Below are 15,466 nucleotides of genomic sequence, written 5' to 3'. Positions count from 1 at the left end.
TGTTCAAATTTTCAAATGTTCCAATGTCTTCAGTCTGCAGTTATAAGGCAAACTGCTGGAGAGTTGAGACATCTCTGTGGGTTTTTCCCCCCACTTATGGACAGCGAAAAAACCATTTACTTGCTCTGGGATTCAGCATGTGATGGTGACCTTAGAGTGGTCTTCACGCAGAGTCTTGCAGGACTGTATTTACCTTCCAGTTCCCTTACTTTCTTCGTGCTGTTGTATATGGTTTACAGATTGTCACCTATGTAGAACGTATGGTAGAAAATTCACCATTGGAGGTCATACTATTTATTCCTTGAAGCCTGTTCTGACAATTAAGATCCATGAATTATAGCACATGGAAAGAGTTTGTGAACCATTTCCTAAGGGGGCTGACCTCAGAGAGTTGCCATTCAAGTATATTTATTTGGAGATGGTATAAGACTATAGAAAGAACATAAGCGAGGAGTCAAAAATGAACCTATATTTTAGTGCTTGTGTAGTGCCATTAACAGAAATTGAGAATACTGGAAATGCTCATTTGGGAAAAAAAAAGGTTATAAGTCCAGTTTTGGAATACTGCATTTGAGAATTGGTCATTTTTACAATTGGAAATGACTAGCAGGCAATTAAATAAGGGACTAAATGTGGAGGATGAGTCAGGACTAGAGCTATGTATTTTGAAGTCACCAGCACTCAGGTTATATTTAAAGTCATAAAATTGGATGCGATCTCTAAAATGTATATTTTAGAGGGATTACTTGGCCTTCCACAACTCTTCTTTGACTATCAGAGACAGAACACTGGGCTTGATATACTATAGATTTCATTTAGCGTGGAATTTCTTATATTTTTTTCTTAGGTTTTTATGTTGCACTAAGAAAATATCTTTAGAACTACACAAAAATCTGTGCTATTAAATAACCTTTAGGTCTAAGATATTCATTATTTTCTCAGACACCAGGAAACTACATTAATAGAAGTAACATCTATGAACTTGTCATAAGAAACAGAGGAGTCAAAGGACTTAGTCTTACCACAGGATGTCACATACTACAAAGTAAACCAAGAGGTGAACAGTATGCTTTCTCACCCCAGTCAGTTACAGGTGAGTAAAACTGGACTGTGGAAGGACTAGGAAGTGACTCCTATTTGGAGTAGTCCTAAATCTTCCGTAACATAGAGAACTTTCTCTAAGATTGAATTAGTTCATAGCACTCCTCCTCCATTTTGCTTAGCATAAATATTAAAGTGATCTTTGTGCCAACTGAATAGACATTTTTCTCCAAGATAAATTAGACTCAGCTGCAAAATTGGATATTGTGATCTTCTCACTGAATACAAGTTAATTAATGAATCACTTAATAAGATGGACCTCAGCATTGGTCTTTATTAGGCATCAGCATTTTATTTATTTTCTAACTAGAAAATGTGCCATTTATCACTATGTTTTGTTTCCTGCTTTAAATCCAGTTTTCTGTTTCAAAAAATTATCCAAGTTGCTTAGTGAATAAAACTTTACATCCATTGAGGTAGACAAGAATGACAATTACAGATTCTCCATGCAAGTAGAAGGGATTTCAAAGCCCTTTGAATGAAACCTCACTAGGAACTGCAATATGTAAAATAAATATGGAAATGCCCTATCGAAGCAAGGTCCACCATCAGCTCCCTTGGCCATGCATGGTCCTTGGCCACATTTGTGAAAGTTCAAGGAGCACCATTTGAAAATTCCTGGGTAATCCTGGACATGTAAATCACATCTCCCAACATGGATGCATGGATATCCAGAGTTTTGAAAGTCCCTCTAGTGACATACTTCATAAGGTCTACCTTGTTGAAGGCTTTCTGTGTGTCTAATTAAATTACTTCCACTGGTAGTTTCTTGTCTACAAGGCATTTGTTTATTTTTTAAAAGACTTGTTTATGCCTGAGAGAATTCAGGTTGTTTAGTCAGGCATGATTTCCACTTATGGAAACCATATAGACATTTTCCCAATAGATTCTATTTGCTTATTTGTTCAATGACCTGCCTCTATGTACAGGTCAGTGATTAACGAGAGCTTCTGTGTGATGATGGACCTTTCCGCATAGAAATGAATGCTTTGTTCTCTAAATAGAAAGTCTAGGTACTATCAGCATCCCATGAATCCTTGGCCTTCTTTAACCTCACAGGCTATATAAAATTATGTGCCGAATGAATCACCTGCCTGTCATGACCATGGCTCAGTGCAGCTTTTTCAGGTGGTAGTTTTGACTATTGCATGTTTTCATGGAACATCTGTGCTGTGCATTGTGTGGTCTCCAGACTCCGTGTCTTGCTGAGAGTTTTGCACTTTATCACTATTTTCTCAATTTTCCACCATAGCTAAAGTCACTCCCCATCAGGAACCTACTTAATCCCACTTCTGTCCTTGATATTCTGTATAAGAGCTCCATTAAGTGGCATACTTGTATAAAACAGCCATGCATAGCTTCAATGCTATTGACTATTCTGCATTGGTGATTGTACCGCTGGGTTAGACCATTGCCAAATTGTTGTCCATATTTGTGCAAAATATACACACTCCTCTCAGGAGTTGTTTCAGACTCTCGACTCATCTTAAGAGATGAAGAGAAAATGTGGATTGATTCTGGAAAGTTCATTATGATGTAGTTAGCCAGGTGGATGCACAAGATGGTGACAGCTTACATAACTAAGCATATTGTTCATTGGACTTCAGTTGTACTGGATGTGCACTGTATAAGCTACTTTCTCAAAAAGAAATTCCCATTGTGTTACCATGTAAAGGAACTCATCTTTAGTCTAAGCATTAAATGTGCTAGAATTGTCCTACCCCGGTTCTTTTCTGATGGTTTCTATTTGTGAGATTTTCATATTTAATCCTCTGTCTTACTGCCAACCTCAACACTCTGGAGAAATTCTTTTTAAATAATAATAATCATCATCTTAAGAATAATTCAATGGATCACGATATTTTAAAAACTCACAAATGTTTTCTATTTAGTAGAAAAATTTGTGTGTCAGAATCATTAAAGGAATCATATTCTTTGTTTCCATAGTGAAGGCTCAATCAGAGACATAATGATAGAGATCTAGGTTCCTCAGTTCATTTTGTCTCTCCTTCTTTGTAATCGATGATGTAAAAGTAGAACAAAGTCCTATATTTTGGACCATGCTTTATGGTCTTGTAGACCATTTCTCAGTCTCTCTCTCCCTCATTCTCCTTTCCCCTGTTCATTTCAGCCAGTGTGGAGTTGGCAAAGATCACATCAGAATGCCAGTTCAAAACCTTTTCTTTCCTTTCAGACCTTCTGTGAATTAATTTGAGCAGCAATCTTTCTTCCTATCAATTTATACCCAGACTCGAGTTTTGGGTGCTGATCCCAACTAATTTATCCATTTTGTATGTGTGTCTCTGGTTTTCCTTCTCATCCAAGTTTGACTTGGATGATGAAAGTGAAGAGAAAGAGATTAGCTAGCATGTCTCGCTTTATATGTGACTGGAGACTCAACCCTACCTCACCCAATCCCCTAACATGTTAGGGCTTGAGGAATCCTAGCATAAACCCAGATGTGAAAGGTTGGGAAATACAATGTCTATTAATCCAGCCAAATTCAAGTGCGGCAAAAAAACTGATTTTGGAGAAACACTTTTTAAGCTGAATTAGAGAGGGTGGCTTCCCAAAAGAACATAATGAAAATAATTGATTTTAAGTTTTCTTCTCCAAAGAAAAAGGAGATAGATTTGAAGACCTCTAAGACGATGGTTCTTCCTTTGTTTCTACAGTTTTATTCCTAATCCATTTAAACTGTATTTTTTAATAAGGATATGAATTAAGTGGAATAGAAAGAATGCCACCATTGTTTCCCAGATTGAGTCATGGATAGAATAAGAGTTGGGATCCAGATGTATCAACAGAGCATCATAGATGCCATCCACATGCTAGATAATACTTGTTCATCAATGATTTGAATACCTTGGCCGAGAACTCACCAATGCTAAAAATTGCACTATTAAAAACCCATTCTTGGACTTAAGCCTTTGCATTTTGTAAGAGCCAAATGCCCCTAAGCAGACTTATAGAATCTTTCAGTGGATTGAATATGATTATAAACGGGTTTCATATCCAATCTTGAAGTCAGGATTTTTATTTTTTCTTTAATAGAGGAATAGGCATAAAGAATATGAAAACACTAGGTGCCCACAGAAGGATAAGAAGACAAAAGCTTAAATAAGAGAAAGTTGGAGTGAAAAGATAATTTTGCTCAAGGGTCTCCTGATCTATGGCTGGTAATTTTCCTAACTTGCGGCAGTGTCTGTTTGTGTATACAGCTCTGTCACCATGAGGGTGACAACTTTCACCCTCCACCCAGCTAACTTTCCACCCAGCATCTCCGCCTCTGCTATGAGGGGACTTGTTTAACTTAAGATCAGCAAAAAAATGTCATTCCATTGGGGGAATGTAATTAGCATTCCAAACAATATTTAGACAAAGTATGAGCCCATGTAAATGGTGTCTGCTTGGTTACCACTTAAGTGCCTTCTACACCAAAACAGGTAATTAAAAAGCCCACTAATGAGTTCCTTCAATCTCAACTCAACGGATAACTGCACTAATGGGGAACACTTCATTTCGACCCATAATTAAGTCTGGCAGTCTGAAATTATTTGAGGTTAACCTTTCTTCCCTGAACATTTTGAAATTTTTCCAAACCATCTCTGTTCCAGATTCTGTGCTACATATACATCTATAGTACATGTCTTCCAACAGACAGTTATATCACTTTATTAAACACACACAAGAAGTATCAATGTCTCATTTCCCCTGGTTGATGGGAATGTGGGTGTGAAAGATGCATGTTTACGAAGTTTAGAAACCAAACATATACGAGAGATCATCTTAACTACCCCACACTTTACTTCAAAAATGAGAAATCCAGAAGCCCATATAGCAATTCACAGTCTACCATTATGAATGAAGTATAATTCTTCTATTATGGTTACTGATTAAAAAAAAAAAAAACCTAAATCATCTTCTTATTCCTATGTACAATATAACGTGAAATTAAAAGTTTTAGAAATTTCATCCATAAACTAATAATAATAATAATAATAAAACTACTCTTGAACTGCTTTTTAGACTTCAAACATATCAGGCAGGCATTATCTATCGATCCTCATCACAATTCTAAACCCACTGCTATTGAAGAAGGTAAAGCAGACAACATCACACCTAATCACTACATGAAAGAAGGAGCAAGTCTCGGAGGATTCAACTGATTTTCTCCAGATCACACAGTAAGCAACAGGACAGCAAGAAACAGAAGCTGGTCTTCAGACTCCAGTCAAGTGCTCTTTCCACTGAAGCACATAGTCTCTCACTTTCATACCTACATTCTCCTGGTCTCCTTTACCTTCTCTTTTGAGTTTTCAAAATACAGGACTGCCTGTAACTGCTACAGAGCATCGTAACCAGTTCACTCAGGAGACATTTATATGTATGTATAACAGGGAAAATAATTTGGTAAATTAGAGGACATTTATATCTTCTCAAAATATGGAGAAAAGAGTTTTTATTATTTTAGTATCATATTACTACAGGCAATGGGCTTGTTTTTCTATCAATTTTAGATTTGGCACCTTACTCTGCTAAAGGAATTATTAAGGGATAGCAAAAATATATGAAGTGTAATACTGGTACTCAAAAAGTTTAGAGTTTAGGTCAGAGACAAGACCAATGCACATGAAACAATTGGCAAATAGTATGAGACTAAATTCCATGGAGCTTCTGAGGGAAATTCACTTCAGGTCAGCATTTTCAGCTGTATTCTGACTCTAGGGGTATGAGGGAGATGCTGTGATGCCTGGCCCAGATCTCACACTGCTTTTGGGACTGACACAGAATCCTCCAGTTGCTAGGAATGGTGGTTGATATTTCTCAGCTGAGTCCCTCTCCAGGAATGCCCTGGCTGCAGAATGTCCCCACTCGTGGTCAGTCACACTCTCTTCCCAGGGACAGCCCACACCATATGACTGGTTGACGTTAGTGTGGGTGGGTGGGGGTGGGGGTGGTGAGGCCACATGCCTGGATTCCAGATCATTCTGAAGGATCATTCTAGCTCCAGAGTTCCCCCTGGGGTTAGTCACACATTTGTAGCAACTACATCTTCATTCAACTAAATCTTCACCAAGATTTCACCTCTTCCTGTGCCCAGTGCTGCTGCTCTCACTCCTCTACAGGAGCCGTTTCTGAGAGTATTCTCCAATACACCCTAATAAACAGGAATTTCCATCTCAGTTTCAGGGGTAACCCAATCTGCAACTGTGTCCCATCCTACTCCTCTCTTTTTTCTCATATTTGAATTTCTTCTCTGATTTCCACCAGAGTTAACTGCACCCACTAAACTCACCCTAGCTTCAGCTCTCTCTCTCTCCTCCCACTCCTTCTTTTGCCTTCTCTGGACATCAAGACTTAGTCCACTCATGGAAATGTTCTGTCTGGTTCTCTCACTTATCTCCCTGGATTCATGTCAACATTATGAATCTTCCTGTCAACACGCCTATCCCCTTGTGGAGTCCCCAGATATTTTATCCTAAACAGTGGCCAAATAGACTATGCCTGGCTAGGGGCTTCAATGGTCAGGAATAAAGGTGGCCCAGGGCAGCTGCTATCTGTTTCTACCAAGATAGCTGCTTTAAAGCACATGGTATTTAAGTCCGTTGAATGCTTTGGAAGCTAATCCACAGAGGGATAGATACACTGACAGGAAGATTCATAATGCTAAGATAAAGCCAAGGAGGAGAATGAAAGAGCTGAACAGAAAGTTAGAAAGCATGAGATACAAACAGAAGGATCAGCAGAGCCAGCAAGAGGCCAGGAACAGGGTATGTGCCTCTGATGAGTCTAAAGCACTGGTTCTGAATTCTTGGGCTTCACCACCACTGGTACTTAAAAGGCTGCAGCGCAAACTGGGTCTTAAGGCACACTGTGGCTACAGCAGCTTGTGCTTCAGAGTCTGTATGCAAAACAACATTAAATTGGTGATCCACATGCTTTTCAGTAATTGCGTACGTGCTACAGGGACTGAATTGCCAGATAGCCCCTCTCCCTGCCCCTTCAGCTCCGTATCTAAATATACATATCCATATTCACTCATGACTTTGCAGCCTCAGTGGGAGGTCTGGTAGGAAATCAGAGGAGGAAACAATGATCATGCCTTACTGCCATGCTCTTGTCATTTTTTGCCCTCATTCATGTCTTCCCATATTCCTTTCCTATAGTCGCATGGCCTCCACATTATTTCTGTGAAAAGAAGGGGACTCAGGTTTATTCAGCACCTGCTAGGCACCAGGTTTTCTGCTTCCTATATGGTGGTTTTAATAACATTTTATATATAATGAGATGTCAGCTGGCATCCTTAGAGACTGAAATCAATTAACCCAAGCCCTTTATCATGTACTCTCATAAGTCCAATGTTTTCCCTGGGATTTTTGTGCATGTCCAAATATGTTTTCATGGTCACCTCTGGCTCTGATTTCCTGTCTCCTCTGAACTCTTGTTATCATTCTGGTTTTAAGAACATGGCTGTTCTCTTCCCTATACTCCATGCTGACCCAGATGTGGAATTCAGCTCCTTAGAACCACTCCAACAAACCATGTGTACAAATAATAGACTTTTTTGGAAAAGTGGAGAAGTAATGACATTTTACATCACAGCAATGAAATATAACATAAGATCAAATAATAAAATCTGTGTTTTTGAGTCCTTCAGCCACTCTAACACTGAGAATTATTTGCTAAGAACTTCAACTTCTTGCCTAGTTTCTCAGCTCTCTGTCTCCCATCTTCTTCTTCACCGTGCTCCTCTATTTTCTATTCTACCCTCAACTGCCCTTGTATTATTACTCAGAGAATTTTACTCTTCTCCCCTCCTTAACTCTAGAAATGTTTTGTATTCCCAAAAGCTCATTAACATTTTCTCTAAACAAAGACCCAGTCATTCCGGGTCTTGCCCTTTTGTACCACAGAATAACTGGTAGAGCCTTTGAAATCCCAAACTTCTTTCTTCCTCCCTGCCAGTCTCAGTGAGTGGAAGGGGCAGCCCAAAGACTTGTTTTCCCAGTGACATAAACTATGCTCCCCTTCCTGAGAAAGAAGCAGGCTCAGTGAGTTTGAATGGCATTTTTTTTTCTTGTTCCAACACTCAAAGACAGGGAAATGAACAGAGAGAGCACTCACAAAGACAGAGCCAGAACCCAGGGTCAGCCAAGTAACAACCCATACGTTTTCCACTACACTGCCTTTCCAGAACAGATGGTGGCCAGATGAGTCTCCATTTACTACTAAATTAAGGAAAAAGAGGGTAGAAGGGAAGGAAAGATGGAAGAAGAGAGAGGAATTATTGATGATATTGAAATTGAGTTTGTAATTGAAGTGTTTCTTTCATTCCTGTAGAGTGAGGAGGAAACAACGTGAGGAGTCAGGAGATGGAGTGGAACATTTGCTGTTAATTTGCTCCTGAATGCAGAGGGGGCAATCTGGGGGGGAAAAAGTCTTTCTCCCAGTGCTGAACATCTAATTATAATAAGCCATTTGCAAAGCAGGTGTCCAACAAAGATGGTAGGCAGGTACCTGTAACTCTTATTCAGCAAAATTGTTCTTTGCATGCCTGAACTACTTGCATTGGACTTCATTTTCCCCTTTCTATCTGGAATTAAAAAAAAAAAAAAAAAAACTTCTCGAGGCCTTCTAACTAGTATCTCTTAAAAAATGTATATTTACTGGCTGACATACATCTTTCTTTTCTACTAACTCTCCAATAAAATCAGAAGTTAAAGGGGTTTAGAAGTTACAAAATAATGTACCGGTCTGATGATTTTAATCTAATAATAATTTCAGAAAGTCATTCTGAAATTATATATTTTTATCCCTCAGTAAAACCCACAATGCATTATGCCTAAAATTATAACTTTTCCTGAAGCCCACTTTGTGGTGCACCCATCCTCCTCCTCCAGGAACTTAGCAATATCCTTGAACCAAAGGTAATAAAGTTCTGACTTGACCTGACCTGTGTGTGTCCAACCCTGTGTGGGACTGCAGTCTGCAGGGAAAGCACACACATAGCTAAGCGTGTCCTTGCTAAACTCCCCACTGAGACGTACGAGCACACGGTATTCTTTAGCTGTGAGGGATGAACAAATACAGCAAGATCTATATTGGTGAGTAACAGTACTCTGCCTTATTTAGTACCTAAAAAAGTAAACGTGAAAGCCTGTAAGGGCTTCAGCAGAATTTAGTGGTCTCTCGAATAGCCTAACTCTGCATTTTGAGATACAGAAAGAACAGTATATTTCAAGTAACTTGTTTTCCCTAAACCGTGCTCCATGACTGTCTTCTACTTTATAAATACACTGTTCTTCTATAGTAAATCCTTTTAGTTTTTATTTCCATAGAAGCAAGCTAAGTGATTGTTATATTTCCATTGCCATCGTTTAGATCAAGCCAAAAGAAACAGAGGTTTTTAAATGTTTTTGATACATGTATTTAATTTTTAAAATAAATGTATTTTAAATGTATATTCCTCTATGGGGCAGAAAAATGATAAATATCTCCTGTGAGCTATGTGGTAATAATAACTTGCTATTTTAACCTCGAGGTGCCATCTGCATTTCATAATGGGATTTCCCACTTTTAAAAGGATGGTGATGAAATGATCTGACCTTTATCTATTCCTGTTTGATTTCTCTCTCAGTGTTCAGTGGGAAAAATAAGAAGAGCTAAATATACCTGAGCCTTTTCTGTCTTCTCTACCCACAAATGGGTCATCTAATTAGCTTCCCTACTCCCCCCATGAAGAAACAGTTGGCATGCTTCCCCTCTCCTGCTGTTGACCCCTGCCCCCATTAGAGAATCCTGGAATGGAGAGCAGTTCTTTCCTTCCACTGGCAGGAAAACTTGTGAATTGAAAAATAACAGATTTTAGATTCCCTGAGTCTTCATCTTGGACTCAAACGAACAAATCACCCTTGCAAGCAAACCTGACAGGAAAAACGTTGTGTTGCCTGTTTTAGGGACCATGGCAAGGATGCCAACAGAGAGAGAAATAAGAACCGGGGCTCCCACCAAACAACCCTCTCCTCTGGTGTGAGTCATTTATTTTAAGTCTTCCACCACGAGAAGATTAAGAGGTAAGGCTCTGTCCAGGGAAGTAATCCTGCTGAACTGGAGCAAGAACACCAAATACTCCCTGTGCTTATGCTCATTTTGAGGTCTGAAATTTAAAACTTGATCTTTTTGGGTGGGATTCCACCTGATCCTTCAACTAGAGAAAGAAAAGATCTGTTTTTAATAGCACAATTCAGACTAGAGTGAACTTCAAAATAGAAAGAAATTAAATAAGTGATATAATGAGAAGGGGGTGTGATATTGTGATTTACAATAAGAAATACATACTTGATCTTTGTCCCCCCACGTCCCTTTCTGGCACAGAGCTCCTAAAACCCTTGGAATTTCCTAGGAGAGGAGAGCGATAAAGGTATCTTTTGTTATGTTAATGAATGGATTTTGGACCACACCTAAAGATGAGGGCTAGTTGCCAGGAACAGCCAACCACATGATTAGTGGGTTAAAACTTCTAGTCCCACCCCCTGACCTCCAGAGAGAGGAGAGGGACTGAAGATTGAGTTCAATCACCAACAGTCAATGATGTAATCAATCATGCCTATGTAATGACGCCTCCATAAAAACCCAAAACCCAAAAGGATGGGGTTCAGAGAGCTTCTGCATTGGTGAACTCGTGGAGGTGCTGAGAGAGTGGTGCTACAGGAGAGGGCATGGAAGCTCTGCATCCTTTCCCTCTACCTTGCCCTATGCGTCTCTTCCATCTGGCTGTTCCTAAGTTACAGCCTTTTAGAAGAAACTGGTCATCAAGTAGGTAAAATGTTTCTCTGAGTTCTGTGAGCTGCTCTAGCAAAGAATAATCAAACCCAAAGAGGAGGTCGTGGAAACCTCTGATTTATAGCCAGTCAGTCAGATGTACAGATGGTCCACCACTTATGATGGCTCAATTTACGATTTTTTGACTTTACGATGGTTCGAAAGCAATACACACTCAGTAGAAATCTTACTTCAAATTTTGAATTTTGATCTTTTACTGGGCTATCAATATGCAGTATGATACTCTCTCCTGATACTGGGCAGCTCCTAGTCAGCCATGTGATGACATGGGTAAACAACCCATACACTTACAACCATTCTGTACCCATACAACCATTCTGCTTTTCATTTTCAGTATAATATTTAGTAAATTACATGAGGTACTCAACACTTTATTGTGAAAAGGGGGCTTTGTGTTAGATGATTTTGCCCGACCGTAGGCTAATGTAAGTGTTCTGAGCATATTTAAGATAGGTTAGGCTAAGATATGATGTTTGGTAGGTTAGGTGTATTAAATGCTTTTTCAACTTACAACATTTTCAGCTTAAGATGAGTTTATTAGGAGATAACCCCATCGTAAATTGAGAAAGATCTATACAGGTAATAACCTGGATTTGCAACTAAGCATCTGAAGTGGCGGGCAGTCTTGTAGGACTGAACATGTGGAATCTGGTGCTGTCTCTGGGTAGATAGTGTCAGAATTGAGTTGAATTGTAGGACATCCAGATGGTGTCTAGAGAATTGGCTCTCGCATGTGTGGGGACCCCCCCCCACACACACACACATTGCAATTGGGTCCGAGAACCCAAAAGACGGAGTTAGATGTCTGGCTCTGAAATCAAACAGGCTTGAGCTTTAAACACAACTCCATCACAAATCAGCCTTCCTGGACTCAGTTCTTTATCTGTGAAATAGGGATATTAAATGTTCCTATCTCAGGTAGCTCTTGTAAAAACTGATGTTAAGTATTTATTCTGGTACGTACTCATCATATTTTAACAACTATTTCTATTCTTAGTGTTAAAGGTTGTCTTTTTTTTGGACTAAACACACAAGTATACACAGATGGAACTGAATGCATTATATTTAAACTCAATTCAATGTGATTTTACTCAGGCTGCCTTGTGCAGAAGACACTTATCAGTCACAGTCTTCAAGAAGCTCTCATTAGAGAACAACTTTGGCATTTGAGGATTTAATTTCTCCCACATCTCCTCTTCATTAACTACCCTGAAGGTTAGTGCCATGGCAACTTTTTCTGAGAAATAAGTTTGAGTAGTGTGCACTGTAAGATCAATAAGTTCCAGAAAGAGCCACTGAATTAACACAGCCCAGCCAAGTGCCCTGTCACTGCCTCTGAGTGTGGTTTTAATTCTTCTTGAATTATATATACTATAAAGACGATCAAATGTGGAGATTTTTGAAGATCTTACAATGGATTTTGTAAATATGAAGTGAAAACTTTGAAGTTCAAATTCTTCTATAGAGAAGGGTCTTAGAGAAATATTCTTTTTCATCTCACCCTCTTGCCTTTGATTGAAGAGCCAGATAAACCAACTAGGACAGATATAATTACCTTTTCTTGTTCTGAAGCTTTCTAAGGATGAATACTTCCCAGATACTCTTCATAGTTCCTTCCAGCATCTTCTCACTCATTACAGTCAAGATGTTCTTCCTTATGTCCAATTTAAACTTTGCTTCTTTCTTCAAGTTAAGAGTTCTCTCAGAAGGGGCCTCAAATTCATTCTCTCTTCCTATTTCCAATAAGTACCTAACATAGCACTTTAGGAAACACCTTGCATGCAATAGGTCCAATGTGATTTACATCAGTGAATGGGTTCAACATTTTCATAAATCTGAAGACACTAATGAAGCAACTCCTTAATCTTTCCAAAGTTTAACTCTGGGCTAAATAATATCAATTGCTAATGCATTTCATGCTGGGACCCATTTTGCTAAGTAATGGGTTTCCTAATCTTTAAAACCTCCCTATGCTTAAGTGTTATTAGAAATAATAATGTTTTACGATCTAACTGATTTACTGACCTAACTACCACTCACAGAATCTGAGCCAATCTACCTGGGTGCAAATCACAGCTCTATCATTTACTAGTTGTGTAACTTTGGGCAAGTTACTTAACTTTTCTATGCCTCAACTTCCTTATCTGTAAAATAGAGATAATAATGATACATGCTTCATTTGGCTGCATTATGGATTAAGTGGGTTAATATTTGTAACATGCTTAGAATGGTACCTCCTTTGTGGAAGTGTTCAGTAAGTGTTAATTACCATTATTAAGACTCCAGGATGATTACCAGGCCTTAAGACTCATATGCTATTAATGAATCTCTCTCTTTCTGAGTACTCTTGGTAATTTTATCTCTGCAAACTTCTTAGTACTATTTCCCTGCCTGGAATGTCCATCACTTTCCTACCTAGATTATTCTCCTCTTGAACAGCTCAGCTTGGTTGCACGTTCTCCTTCATGTCATGAGTTATGATCTCATCTTCAGGGTCCTTTTTTTAGTGCCAACTATAGTCAAATATGACCTCAAAAAGACAGTTATTTTTCATAACTTACCTTCTCAATGAGATTCTTGGCTGTTCTTTGAAGGAATAAAGTAAATCCTACAATTTTTAAAAACCCTTCATAATTTTCAGCAAGTTTCTTTGCTCTTATGAAGCTCTTGGTAAGCAAGATGAGCTGATAGATGATGTTTTTATTTGATTGATTATCTCAAACTTTAGTGTAAAAACTCTTATTAGATTATCTCGTCCACTCTACCTAATTCGATTGTTGACATTTACATTTACATATAAAAAGTACTCATAACAGTGCCTGGTACCCAGTAAGTGCTTAATAAAATAGATGTTGGAGGAGAAGAAGATGCTTAAAAATAACCAATGTTTTCCCAAGTCAGGCAACATGTTATCTCATTTAGCTTTCAATAATCTAAAAATAAAGTATCATTTATCCTCATTTTAAAGATGAAGAAACTTATGCATCGAGTGACATAAGATGATTATAAATCCTGGCTTTGCTGGGACAGTGTTGGTTTACTGTTCTTGTCCCAGGTAATATTAATAATGTTCTCTTTCATCCTCAAAAGTACTTATTTGGACAATATATTATATGATTACTCCAGTTAGTTAATGCCAGAGTAACAGATCCTATAAGTGGAGGGGTTATAATTAAAACTAGAACGCCAGAGCCCTAATTTCTAGGCTAAGCCCATGGAAAATCACATAACGCATTTCCTCCACATACCAGTGAGTAACAGAAAACAGAAATTTAGAGAGATATGGGAGGACTATTCTCAGATTGAAACTTTAAGTTTAAGAGGGGTCAAAGTGAGAACTAAGAGAAAATAATCAGGAGGGAAGATGGGAGAAATATTTTCCATTTTTTTCTATCAGATCTCACAGAATAGTTTCACAAATAGAAGTACTGTGAATTTCAACTGCAGGATGAAAATCCAAACGTCAAACAAAAATATTACTATATTTGATTATGTGTGATGTGAATTAATGTTACTCCTGATGTCCTGGCATTAAAGAGGGATAAATTCATTACAGCCTGGGAGATAATAGCAAAATAATAAAAATACCAGCACTTAACATTTATATAGTAATTTACAGATTATACATCACATATACAGAGCATATATTTGTATATGATTTATCTCTTTTGATTCTCACAGCTGCCTGAAATAGGTAGAGCAGAAATTATTATTTCCATTTTACATGGAACTGAGAATCAAAGGGCTTAAGTAACTCAGGAGATTTATACTTGAGAGTATAAATTAGGATACAACGTCATCCTGACATTTTAAAGTGATTTAAAATTATTCAAATATAACTTGACAGAAGCACATTCAAGGGGAATGTACTTAAGGGGAAAAACCAAAATCATACATGCCAGATGGGGAGTGTCTGGACTAAAAAAATTGCCAGTGTGCTGCCCGCTAGACACTGATATTAACTATGAGATTGATCAGGTTATTAAAATTACAAGACATTATCATCACCTTGCCCCGTTGGCATGGATGCTGTACCTCCAGACAATGGAGGTGAATTTGTTGCTTTCACATCTTGGGCTAGAAAATATTGGGCATCACTGTCAGATCAAGCAAAATGCTTCTCGAATGCAGAGGATCAGTGTGGACAACACAAATGCTGTCTCAGCATAGCCACTTTTCTAGCTATTTTATTTCAGCTCCCTAAGTCAGGAAACTGCTGATTCTGGGGAAAAGTATGAAATAACTCCCATTCCCTCTCTCTCTTTATATCCTTTTCTAATCTCTTTCTCTTAAGGAAATCTGTTCTGTCATTCAAACATTCACTCACACTCCGATATAAATTCAGGAATAGAAACTAGCATTATTGTTGCCTCTCTCAGGGTTATTTACATTTCAGCAGGAATCAAAGCTAAAGATATCAAGATCAAATGATGACATTTCAAGCTGGTAGCTTCCCACTTATTCTGAAATCACTTTCTATAGATGCTGCCTACTTACACTACCAACGGAGTCCTACATT

At 38.3% G+C, this 15,466-nt stretch overlaps 1 protein-coding gene across 2 annotated transcripts in view; it reads right to left on the bottom strand.

The window, feature by feature from the left end:
- GABRB1 (gamma-aminobutyric acid type A receptor subunit beta1) overlaps nucleotides 1–15,466 on the bottom strand; it is a 373,814-nt gene that overhangs the window by 344,274 nt on the left and 14,074 nt on the right. The gene's annotated exons all lie outside the window — the stretch shown is intronic.

The sequence above is a fragment of the Ceratotherium simum genome, chromosome 8 (genome assembly GCF_057802395.1).
Source record: "Ceratotherium simum simum isolate JZ-2026a chromosome 8, ASM5780239v1, whole genome shotgun sequence".
Classification (NCBI taxonomy): Eukaryota; Metazoa; Chordata; class Mammalia; order Perissodactyla; family Rhinocerotidae; genus Ceratotherium; species Ceratotherium simum.
This window is presented reverse-complemented; position numbering and strand designations above follow the sequence as displayed.